The sequence below is a fragment of the Poecilia reticulata genome, chromosome 18 (assembly GCF_904066995.2).
Source record: "Poecilia reticulata chromosome 18, P_reticulata-male-v2, whole genome shotgun sequence".
Classification (NCBI taxonomy): Eukaryota; Metazoa; Chordata; class Actinopteri; order Cyprinodontiformes; family Poeciliidae; genus Poecilia; species Poecilia reticulata.
The window spans coordinates 23,611,525-23,624,033 of NC_088847.1; the positions used below are offsets into that span (position 1 = coordinate 23,611,525).

The following is a 12,509-nucleotide window of genomic DNA, read 5'->3' on the forward strand; positions in this document are numbered from 1 at the left end:
CACAAATAAACTTGATTGATCATTGAAACAAATCTGTATTGTTTAATCATGATTGTTCTTGTATTAACTCAGCCTTATGGGGCACAATGTTAGTCAAATCTCACTTGGTAAACATTTTAAAACCATTTTTCAAGGCTTTTTTTTGACTTGTAAATTTATGCAGTGCAGAATTAATTATTCTGTTAACAAATTGTCAAACCTGCTTTGCCTCCATGTTGGTTTAGAAAAGGAATGAAGATTTTTGCAACAGATTTTTGCAAAAATGTAAAAAAATAAATAAATAAAACTTAATTATGGTCACAACTTTTCACATTTTGGCAACAATTCTCTACTGGATTTTAACTGATTCATTCATTCACATTGATTTGACATAGAAGCTGAAGAATTATAACAAAACACTGATGATCTTATGTGTCAAGTTTAGTTTATTTTTTAGAGCAATAAGACACTTCAGCTTTATATGATGATGATTTTAATGGTTAAATTACTATCAAACAATAAGAACTAATATTCCGCTTGTCCCTTAAATCGTCATCATTTATGTCTTTGGCAGCTGTTATTTGTTATGCAAACAAACAATATTTGAACATATTTGAATTGTACATTGAGGCGAGGTGGGGCTGTAAAATACTTCAGTAAGGAGAGAAAAAGCTGCCAGATGTCACAGAAAGCAAGACAGAGATCTCAAACGCATCGACGAGGTTTGAGCTGTTTTCTATTCTTACATGAAATATTTATTAAATTATTAATTTAACATTGATAACATGTGTATTAACAATCCTTAGTGCACGTGCAGAGTTGAGTTTTTATTCCCAGCCTGAATGTTGATTCAGACTCTAAATGTCAGATTGTGATCAGTTTTAAGACAAGTTCATTCTCAACACTGATTGATTTTGTGGCACAGATTATAGCATCCAGCAGATTATTATGTCTGTATGACGTCCATTAGGAATATTTAAATTAATTAAACCTCCAATATTAGGGGAAAATCTGTTTCCAAAGAGGATTTTGAATTATAGCTGTAAACATGGCTGCCTCTCTTAGATTTGATATATTTGGCATTAAGTGAATGAAACAACTGAGACCTGCAGAACCTGAAGTAAATAGACCAAATTAATCAATAATTGGCATTGCTGATTACATTTTGCTTGACTTTCGTCTTGATTTTAGGTTGTTTTTGATATTTTTTTCCATAAATTAAATAAATCATTAGAAACCTTCATTTTCTATTCATATAGTTTCTGTTGCATATGCAAATTGGAGAATGATTCTGAATGAACTCTTGTCATTTTTCTATTCTTCACTTTATTTTCATAGTATTTGTTATCAACTGTGGAACAATTGCAGGTTTTATAACTGTCATGATCCGTGTTTCTATGTGTTTATTTTTGAGTTTCTGTGTGATCCTGTTCCATGTTAGTCCTGTCTCTGCGTCTTTCCCCGTTGATTGTCTCCCAGGTGTGTCTCGTTCCCGTGATTGCCCCGTGTGTATTTAGTCTCCCCTGTTGTCTGTGTTCTTCGTCGGATCCTCGTCATACGTCAGTCATCATTCGTCGCACGTCGTTTGTCCTGGTCTTCGTGTCAGTTAGCCGTTCAGTAGAACTGTGAAGTCCTGAGTCGGTTTAACTATAGTAGTCGTCTTAGTAGAACTGTTGAGTCCTAAGTCGGCGTCAGCTCCTGTGTCCAGTCCCGCATCAGTTGCTACCGGTGTTAGCCGTGTGCTAGTTCTCCTGCCGTGCTGCCTGTGTTTGGACTGTCCTGATTATATTCATTATTAAAATCATCTTCATCTATAACCTGGGTCTCAGCGTTTCTCCTCACCACTTCCACCCACCAAACCCTGACAATAACATTTCAAGTCCATGACCTTTTTGATTATTATCTAGTTTTGTTAGTAATTATACAAAATATCAACAACATAATTAAAAAACACTTCCTTAATAAATGAATGACTTTTTTTTCTTTGCTCTCTTCAGATGCTGGTAAAACCTTCATCAAATGACTCCGTTCCTCCTCTGCTCTCTTCTCCCTTCACCTTCCCCCCCTTTTTGAACATGTTTTGTTTTCTGTCTCCACAAAGCGGTTTTATTTTTGCAGGATTTTTCATCACTAACAGCTCCGTCCTCTTCTTCCTGAGCTTCTCTGTCCTTTACCACGGAGCGTGTGAATGGAGACAAAAAGGCTCCTTTTCCTCCTTGATGTCAACCATCAGCCACTCAGACTTTTTCACCTACAACCTGGTCGTCATGGAGATCACCGGCATGTCCGGGTGCATCGTCTGCTTCTGTGCAATCTACAGCGACCAGCTGTACTTGTTGGTCTGCGGCGCCTTTCCGTGGTTCTACGCCTGGTACGGAGAGACGCTGTTTCACACCTTGACGTGTCTGGAGCGCTACCTGGCCGTCGTTCGCCCCATCACCTACATGCGGCTGAGAAACGAGCAAGGCGTCGTCATCAGAAACATCAGCACCGGGTGTGTCTGGCTGCTGTCTCTTTCTGGGATCGGCTTGATGTGGGAAAATGTTTTTACCGTTCTGAACTTCTGGATCCTCGCTGCCTTCCTGACCATCGTTTCATTCTGCAGCCTTTCCGCTCTTCTTGTTCTGATTCGTCCAGGTCCGGGGAGACAGCAAAAGTCAAAACAGAGGGCGTTCTACACCATGGTGGCCATACTGGGAGTACTGGTGTTAAGGTTCATTTCAAGTCTGGTTTGGACTTTGGTTTACGCTTTGGAGCTTAGCAGTGAGTGTGTGATCCTGGGGTCGATGGCGTGGCTCTCTATGCCCAGCAGTTTGGTTTTACCACTGTTGTTTCTCCATAGAGCAGAAAAATTATTCTGTTGTAAGTAAAACCACAAAAAAACAGATAAAACTAAAACCACAAGAAGAAAATATTGTTCCAAAATATACGTCACTCAACAAACTAGAAGCAGTTTCTTTTTTCAAGGAAAGTCACAAAAAAAACAAAGATGTCCAATTTTGAATTATATTGCAAAGACATCAAGTATTTTTAGTCCAATTTCTGGAGCATTTGAAATACAACAAAACTGACTTTCAAGCATATTTTCAGCAAAATATTAGCTGGTTTTAAGTAAATAATTTTCCAATATTGTTGAAAAAGTATTTGTTTTATTGGCAGATAAATTTACTTATAACAAGACAATTTCCCCATGTTGCGAGTGAAATATTCTTCCATTGTAAGTAGTAATTGTTCATAATTATTAAGGAATTATTTACTTACAACAAACTTCTACATCTTCCTGATAAGTTGTTTTTAGTTGAGTTTTGTCTTAATTCAAGTGGACTAAGATATTTGTGTGAGAAACTAAACAAAAATACTTGGTAAGATTTTGACTTTTTGCAGTGTAGAAATGTTCCATGTATTAGACATTTGCAAAAGAAAATAAAAAATCTGACATATGGAAAGATTGTTTTCATCAGTGCTTACATCTGCTACAATAATTTTAAAATATAAATAAATTCAGTTTTCCTTTCACAAAATGTAGGTTTTAATAAGGTTAATATTAAAGGATAGTTTAGTTGATTTAGTTTTTAAGTTGTGGAAGTGATTCGCTCATTTGTTTGTATTTTTCCGTTGTGTTACTATTTATTCCTGTAAGAGTTTCCAGCAAATTTCCATCATTTTTTTTAAATTATCCTGTTTTGTTCTGTTGTGAATATTCAAAATACAGCATTGATCTCTGTGTAATCTGACTTTTTTTGCATTTGATTTATTTTATGTAAATGTTTGAATGGACTTTCTGGTCCACCTTTATACAAATAACCAAAGACAGACCAGATGTACATTTCTACACAGGAAACTGTTTGAAAAACTGTCGTTTACCAATTTAATGTAAACTTTACCCTTTAAAAAACATCTGTTTCATTTTAGATACATTTTACTTTTGCATAATTTTGTAATTTCAATGTTTTATTTAAAAATCTCTGTGTTCTGAGCTAAAATATTAAAAGTGTGTTGGTTTTGTTTAAACTCTTCAGTTTTTATTTCAACAAAATAAACATGTGACTGTACATTATGATGGTGGAACCTTTTGAAATGTGCAAAAAAAACAAAAAAAAAAACCCACACTGGCTGGTTTTCTAAAACTAATAAACATCAACAGAGTGAATAAGTTTCATCCTGATATTCTTCACACCTGGTCGTTTATTGGCTCCGCCCACTTTGGTGACATTTCCCAGACTTTCTCAGGGCGCGTCATTTTTTTGTTACACATCAACAAGCAGAAAAATAATACTAATAAAAATAATAACAGAATAAACAGTTAACTTTCACGTTTTTTATTGTTTTGAAGCAGCTCCAGCCAGATGGACAAACACATAGATATAAATGAAACATGTTGTTAATTTATTTATTTATACACAAAAAAAACCCCAAACATTTTTAACAATTACAAATGTAATTTAGTACATTTCCTCCTAACTCCTTGACCAAACATCACCTAAAATCTCTATTTTTAAACATATTTTTTCTCTCTTTATATAAAAATATAATTGGCAACAACAGACTGCTGGGAAAGTGAAGCCAGTAAACAGAAATCAGAATCACACAGTGATCCGACTCTGGTACGGAATAAATCACCTCCAAAGCCACATTAAACACGACTCTGACCGTCAGCACGGCCAGAGTGGAAACTATAGTAACGAGCGCTCTCTGCTTTGACTGGACCACTTTCCGTCTGTCCTCGCCTCGTTCCCCCGGTCCGGGCCGAACCAAAACCCAGAGGACAGAGACGCTGCAGAAGGAGATGACCACTAAAACCAACACCAGGAACGACAACTCCCAATAAACCACAGTTTCAATGTGATACAAATTCACTCCTGCCACAGAAAACACCCAGACAAAAGCAACAGCGACGTTCCTCATTCTGACTCCTCGCTCGCTTTTAAGACTCAGGTACGTGACGGGATGCACGACGGCCACGTAGCGCTCCAGGCACGTCAGGACGTGACAGAGAATCTCTCCGTACCATTTCGCAAAGAAAACATACGATCCTTTACTCGAGATGTTAGCGTCCTCCGTGAAAACCCCACAAGAGATGACGGTGCAGCCGGCCACCCCGAGCAGCTGCATGGTGGCGGAGTTGTAGGTGAAGCAGTCGCAGTGGCTCACCGAGCAGCAGCTTCGCCTCCATTTCCGGAGGCCGTGGCTGAGGATGAGGAGGCTGAGAGGAAGCAGCAGCAGAGAGTAGGTGAACCTGAACGCGGTGAAGATGACGGAGCTCCAGCCGCGGAAGAAGCAGTGAGCATCCAGCGGCGAGTCAGAGGAAACGTTTGGGCCAGGAAGGGAGCTGTTGCTTGGTAACGATGCGTCCGCCATGATGTCTGAGAAAGAAACTTTTATCAGTTTAACAACACATTCACATCCCCTTCGTCTTTGTTTTACCAGTTCTGTAAGATTTAAATTGTTTACTGAGTCAAGACTTTTTTTTAAAGTCATATTAATAAATCCATTTCCAAGTATCTCCTCCTTCACATATCTCAGCTTTAAATATTATGACATAATTACAAATAAAATCCAAACTAACCCCGGTGTTCAGCACAGCTTGGTCTCCTCTGATTCAGCCTCTTTCCTCTCTGTTTGCTGCTCAGACCCAACTTTTTATTGTCCTCTCCGTGTCACTCCAAGTGTTATTCAAATCCACTTTATTTGCATCAGAGAAGTGCCACTATGATTTAAACGTGTTCATTTAAGCAACGTGTAAAATTCACGCGTTCACCGCTAATTTCAGGCACAAACGTCGATCATTTAAAACAAAGGCGGACAAGCGAGTGATGATAAAAGATTCAAACCTGAAATATTCACAACTCAAACAGAAAACAAGCAGAATACATCGTGATCTGATAAACAGCTGATGAAATCCCAAAGAAGTCATTCATCTTCTACAAATAAATGTTTATTTGTTCAACTTTTAATAAAACTGAAGAGATGCGAGGACAGCGATGAGCTTAACAATGCAGCTGCTTGTAGAAAAAGTTTTGAGTTTCAACAAGTTGTTGACGTTGTTTATTTCTGTCCAACTTCATCATGTCTGATGAAACTCTGGAGGATTTTCAGCCTGAATGAGACACAGAGGCTGAAACGTTTCACGCGTTTTCATTCGGTTCCACCGTTTTACTGACTTATCACAGAAACAAACGTATTCACGAGTTTTAACTGGATATTTTATTTAATGGAAACACTGCAATGTCTTTTTTTTTTTTAAATTAGCAGCGAATCAGAAAAGGTTTTGCAGACATTTGTAATGTGACAAACGGCTCTTCTCTCCTGCAGCATTGCGGCTTCAGCTGGTTCCGTCTGGTTCGTTCTGTTTTCATCCTCACTAGGTGAAGAACAAACCCAGATTTGATTAGATTTGATTGATCACCTCTTGATTTACATCTTTGCAAACTCCAAGCAATATTTCAACCAAAGCAGAACGGCGGACATGCCGCCTGCTATCAGAGTTATAGTTTTGTGCCGACTTCACTGGAAACATATAATTTTAGTTTGGCTTGATGTCCATTTTATTTTTTATTTTTATAAAGTTAATGTGTGGATATTGGGTTACATCTTTTAACTGCAAAAACATGATTACAACCTTTATCTTTAATAATTAACACTTTATTAATGTTTTTCTTTATTTTTCATAGATATAAATGGATGCAATCCAAAAGATTGCATGCTTGAAAAATGAAAAATAAAATTCCTTAATATAGTTATATTTATATGTGTAGCAACAAAATAATCAGCTGCCTTGAGCTGTTTTCATTTTGTTTGGACCAGCAGATCATTTCTACTAGATAAAATGAAACATCTGGGTTTATTTGAGTCCATTAAACCCCGAACTTGAGGTTTTTTTATGCTGCAAACATCACTGGACAGTGGACCACAGTTCTGGTCGCTCGTTGTCCACCGATCGAAGCTGTAAACTCTGGAAGAGCCGAACTGGACCTTAACCAGTGGAGAAGTGGTCTAAGTGCCCAGTTTAATCCTAACCCTTGCTGAACATCATTTGTTTAAAAATGTTTTCTCTCTGTTTGTATAAAAATAAAATCGGTAACAACAGGCTGCTGGGGAGGTGAAACCAAAAAACAGTCGTCAATAAAACACAGTTAACGGAACTAGTCGAGCAGAAAATCACCTCCAAAGTCACGTTCAGCACCACTCTGACCGTCATCACGGCCAGAGTGGAAACTATAGTAACGAGCGCTCTCTGCTTTGACTGGACCGCCTTCTGTCTGTCCTCGCCTCGTTCCCCCGGTCCGGGCCGAACCAAAACCCAGAGGACAGAGACGCTGCAGAAGGAGATGACCACTAAAACCAACACCAGGAACGACAACTCCCAATAAATCATAGCTTCAAAGTGAAACAACGACTGAAACACCAAACAAAGCATCCAGACACAAGCAACGACGACGTTCCTCATTCTGATTCCTTGCTCAGTTTTGAGACTCAGGTACGTGACGGGATGCACGACGGCCACGTAGCGCTCCAGGCACGTCAGGACGTGAAACAGAACCTCTCCGTACCATTTAAAGAAGAAAAGATATTTCCCGATCGCACTGACTTTCAAATTCCCCATGAAAACGCCGCAGCAGGAGACGATGCAACCGGCGACGCCGATCATCTCCATGGCGACGGAGTGGTACGTGAAGCAGTCGCAGTGGCTCATCCACGCCGAGGAGAAATGCGAGCGATTCTGCCTCCATTTCTGCAGAGCCAAGCCGAGGATGATGATGATGAGAGGAAGGAGAAGCAACACGTTGGTGATGGTGAAGGTGGTGAAGATGACGGAGGTCCAACCGAAGACGAAGCACTCGGCCTCCCACGATGAAGACGCAACGCTGGAGGAAATGTTTGGGTTTGTCATGATGTCTAGAAGACGGGAAAAAAAAACATGAAAAACTGGATTTTATGGTTTAAAAATGACCCAAAAGTGACAAAATCTGTTAAACTTTATACACACCAAATCTGGTTTGTTCAAATTATCTTCAATAAATCAATTTCCAAGCATTATTTTAAGCATTGACAGTTTTTGTACATGTCTACCCCTTCCTTCTTTATTTTTTTTATTAAATTATAATGAAATAAAGTCTGAAAACAGCACCAACCTTTGTGTCTGTCAGAGTTTCATCCCTCGGTCCTGATCCTCTGAACTCAGAGCATTTCTGTGATGTAAATGTGACAGACTGAGGTTTTACTGTCCGCTTTAGCTCCGTGTTTCGCTCCAAGCTGCAGAGATGACGAATTTGCATGAAAAATAGTGTCACGATTATTTAAATGTGCTTATCTTCTATTCAAGCAGCGTGTAAAAGACGAGCAGCAGCTGATGGTTTAATCACAAAACCCAGTGGCGCAACTACACATTATTCAGGTGGATGCGAAAACATAGATCGCCCCCCCGAGGCGACGATACCTGAAGGGTAAAACTCGCTACATTTACCTCGTTATGTGCGCGAGGTGAAGGAGCGTAAGGCGCCTGAAGTGTATGGGAAAACATCATCGGCGCGCCGCCCCCTCCAGACGGGGTTTTGGCGCCCCCTCTGGTGCTGCGCCGCTATTGCACACCCTGCATACCCACTTTTTGCGCCACTGACAAAACCTGATCAATTTTTCAAATAGAAACAAAACAACAGAAAATATCAATACATGCACCTCACAGAGCTACAATTAGAAACTATTTAATGCAAAAGTAACATTTGTAGAAAAAATAGATTTATTAAGAACTACAAAGGCAGAAAACAAAGTTTAGCCAAAGATTCAGTAACTTGTAGAATCGTCTTCAGCTACAATACGTTTTTTTAGTTTTTTTATTTCCCAACTTTATAAATTTCTCCATGCAGACGGATTTATTTAACCCACTTTTCTTTCCAGAATATTTCTGGTTGTTTTTATTTTATTTTCTGTTTCCTGTTTGCAGAACCTTTCACTATTTTGCTTTATTTTATTTTTTTTGTGGGATTTTGCTGCCTGTTTACAGCTCACACATCATCCATGACAAACTTTACATCAATATTTATTTGACTTAAAAATAAACCAAAAATAGTAATACAAAATAAATGGAAAAATACCAATTTAAATACAATGAATGCTGTTTCTTATGTTGGTTTGGATCAAAACAAATGGAAAATCACAGAGTTTGTGACTTTCTGTCGTCTGTCAAGCGATAATTTATTATCTTTCCATCTTAAGTTAAATTGTTTGTCATTAATTATTGCTGTTGAATTGTTTTAAAATGCAAATAAAAGCTTATTTGAATATAAATAAAAGCCCAGCAGTGTGGGAAGGTGGAGCTGAAATAAAAGGATAAATGTTGCTCACATGAATCACATTAAGAAATGGAAACACAGAGAAGGTTGGTGTTTGTTCTTTACTCATTATTATTATTATTATTATTATTATTATTATTATTATTATTATTATTATTATTATTATTATTATTATTATCTAAAAAGAGAATCAGATTTACCAATAACAGCTGAAATACCAGGTGATAAATGGATGTAGATCTGGGCCTTAATGACTGTTAAACATAAAATTTCAGATTCTATTTATACAAGTCAAAAGTTTGATTTTAAAAAAAGGGACAGAACTCTTTAATGTGTTGGCTTTAAGAGATTATTCAATTCAACAATTATCTTCACAAAAAGAACAACTTACTACATTTTCTGACTTTATATTCTTGATATTCTTGCTCGATCTGGAGCTGAATGCAAGAGGAAAAGACGTTTCTATTGTTTTGATAAGTTTTGGAGGAGTTCACAAAGGTCAAACACAAATAATGCACAAAAAAGCTAAAATATTTCTCTGGTACCTTTTTTTAAGTTGTACCTCTGATCATGAAACTTAGACTCCTAAAAGTTAAAATTGGTAGAAAATATGTCCGTCACAGATGTTGAAGTATGAAATCCTGTTTTTTAATCATTACTGTATACGTCAGAGCATTAACTTTTTAATAATCAAAAGAAAATGACTGAGCTTCTTGTCAGTAACTCATCATCATTGACCAATACAGTAATGATGACGCTCTAAAAACAATGTGGGGGAAAAGTTTCTTCATTCATGTTTTTCTCAGTCAATAAATAGATTTTTTTATTGGCTCAGCTTTTCTTCCTCACCTTTTCTTTCTGTGTATTTTGTGAATTTGATTTGACTCTTTTTTTTTTCTCCCTCACAGAAATGAAGACAAACTCCTCATCCTCAAACTGGTCCCTTCTTCTTCCTCCCCGCTCCCCGCTGGACGATCTGGTTTCCTGCTACGTCTCCACTCCCGGCTCCTTCATCCTCACTGCTTGTTGGACCATCGACTTCCTCTTCTTCCTCCCGTTCTGCCTCTTCATCTTCCACAGAGGTTTCCACCAGTGGCATCAATCGAGACGCGCCCTGAGTCACTCTGACTGCTTCACGTACCATCTGGCCGCCATGGAGCTGCTCAACGTGTTGAACTGCATTTTTTATTGCTGCACCGTCTACGGCCAACATTTCCATCTAGTATTTGTTGGAAATTTTGTTACTTCCTTGGTGTGGCACGGCCAGACGCTGTTCCACCTGCTGACGTGCGTGGAGCATTACCTGGCGGTCGTCTATCCCACCTTCTACCTGAGTCTTCGAAACGAAAGAGGCGTGCGGCTGAGGAACGTCGCCGTTCTCGGCGTCTGGCTGCTCTCCTTCGTCTGCATGGGTCTGATGGCGTTCAGAAAGTTTCTCGTCTTTTTCGATGTTTGCGTCCTGGTTGTGAATTTGACGTTTGTGTCCTTCTGCAGCCTCTCTGTTCTGTTTAATTTGTACCGGCCGTTACCAGGCGATAAGGAAGCCGGTTTGAGGAGGAACGATCAGGCCAAGCAGAGGGCTTTCAAAACCATTTTGATCATTTTGGTGGTTCAGGTGCTGCGGTTCATCGGAAGCGTGATTTGGAGCATCGTAGACGGTTTAAATCTCAGTTCTCACTGTTTACTGGTGGCTGTCGGAGTCCTGGTGAATCTGCCCAGCAGTTTTGTGTTGCCTCTGTTGTTTCTGCAAAGAGAAGGGAAACTGGTTTGTTGTAAGAAAATCCAGCAGCACTGTTGTAAAAAATGATTCCTAATTTAATGGATTATCTTGGAATTGGTTGGCATAAACATGGATATTGAATTTGACCTAAATTTATTTATTCAGCTCCCAAAAAGACAACAAAGGCACCACATGACACGACAGAGCAGGTTGAAAAATGTCTGTTTGAGGTGCAGTTGGACCCATTATGGTCATGAATATGTAACATTTTTTGGGTTTTAAATCTTTATTTTTATCGAATTTTTTTTTCTGAAGGTTTAAGAATCACACTTAGCAAAACTGCAATGTATTTAAATTGAGAATTGGACTTAAAAGTCTTAGAATTTAAACTAAAATGCATCTTGATTTGTGAATTAATATTTATTTCAGATATGTTCTCTCATTTTATTATTCACCTGTGGTTAAAACGTGCAAGTTTTTGTTTAACTGAACTAAATATGAAAATTGTAAATAAGCAGAAGATATTTTTTACTGAAGGTTTCTGACAGATAACATACATTTCTGTCTAAGGTTTGATGTTTTAGGGACATTATTAGGATTAGAAAGTTCAATTTGCAGCAAGTAAAATAGTTTATGCTTTTCTGAAGTTTAAGAGATAAAAAAAAGTTACATTAATTAATTTAGAGGCTCCCTGATCTTCCTACTTGCTACAAATACATTTAATAGACAACTAAACTCCAATTAAATATTTGTCTACATAGCTTTTTTAAATAAGCTGTACATGCTCTTTTATCTATAATATCCACAAATTAGACTTTAGTTAAAAGCATTTTCATCAAAGTTTTGTGTTATTTATGTTATTCATGATTAAAAACATGATAATCTTCTTTAAGAGATGAATATTTACTTTATTTATAGAAGTGTGTTTAGTTTTAATTACTGTTTTTGGAATGAATCAGTGAAAAATATTGAGAAACATTTTCTGTGAGGTGGTTTAATGAACAGAACAGAAACATTTAAGATTCAATTCAAGTCATTTTACAGTTTGTTCAGATTTTTGGTTTTAACAATGAGTCTCATTTAAAAACTATGTAATTTAATGGAAGTTTTTATTCTGAAGTTGTTCTCATGTTGGTTTTGTTTTTAAGTGAAACTGGGTGAAGTTTTGTTTTAAACATATTGATACGTCTGCCAGCTTCATTTCCTTCTGCTGCTTAAACTGATCACAATGTTTATTTCTGTGACGACAGGATGTTGTTGTTTTTTGCTGCTTTTGCATAAAAACTCATTTGCAAAAAACTCGACGTCTTCATCTGAGGTTTATGAACACGTCAGTCAATTCAAATGAGTTAAAGATTGAGAGGTGTGTGAATAAAACCGCTGACCTTTGGAAGCCTTATTATTATTATTGTTTTATTCAAATGTTTCCAGGTAAAGAAAATAACTAGCAGGTAAACATCGTGTGAAGTCAAGATTGATGGATCGTCATGCGAACAACTATTGGCAGCAGAGTTGATGCT

General features: G+C 37.7%; 1 long non-coding RNA gene across 1 annotated transcript; it reads left to right on the forward strand.

Annotated features, from left to right (window-relative positions):
* The first annotated feature begins 6,502 nt into the window (after positions 1-6,502).
* Positions 6,503-8,016, forward strand: LOC145548752 (uncharacterized). Its single transcript, XR_014084752.1, has 2 exons — positions 6,503-7,456; positions 7,596-8,016. It is a non-coding gene; the product is annotated as an uncharacterized LOC145548752 (long non-coding RNA).
* Positions 8,017-12,509: the final 4,493 nt, after the last annotated feature.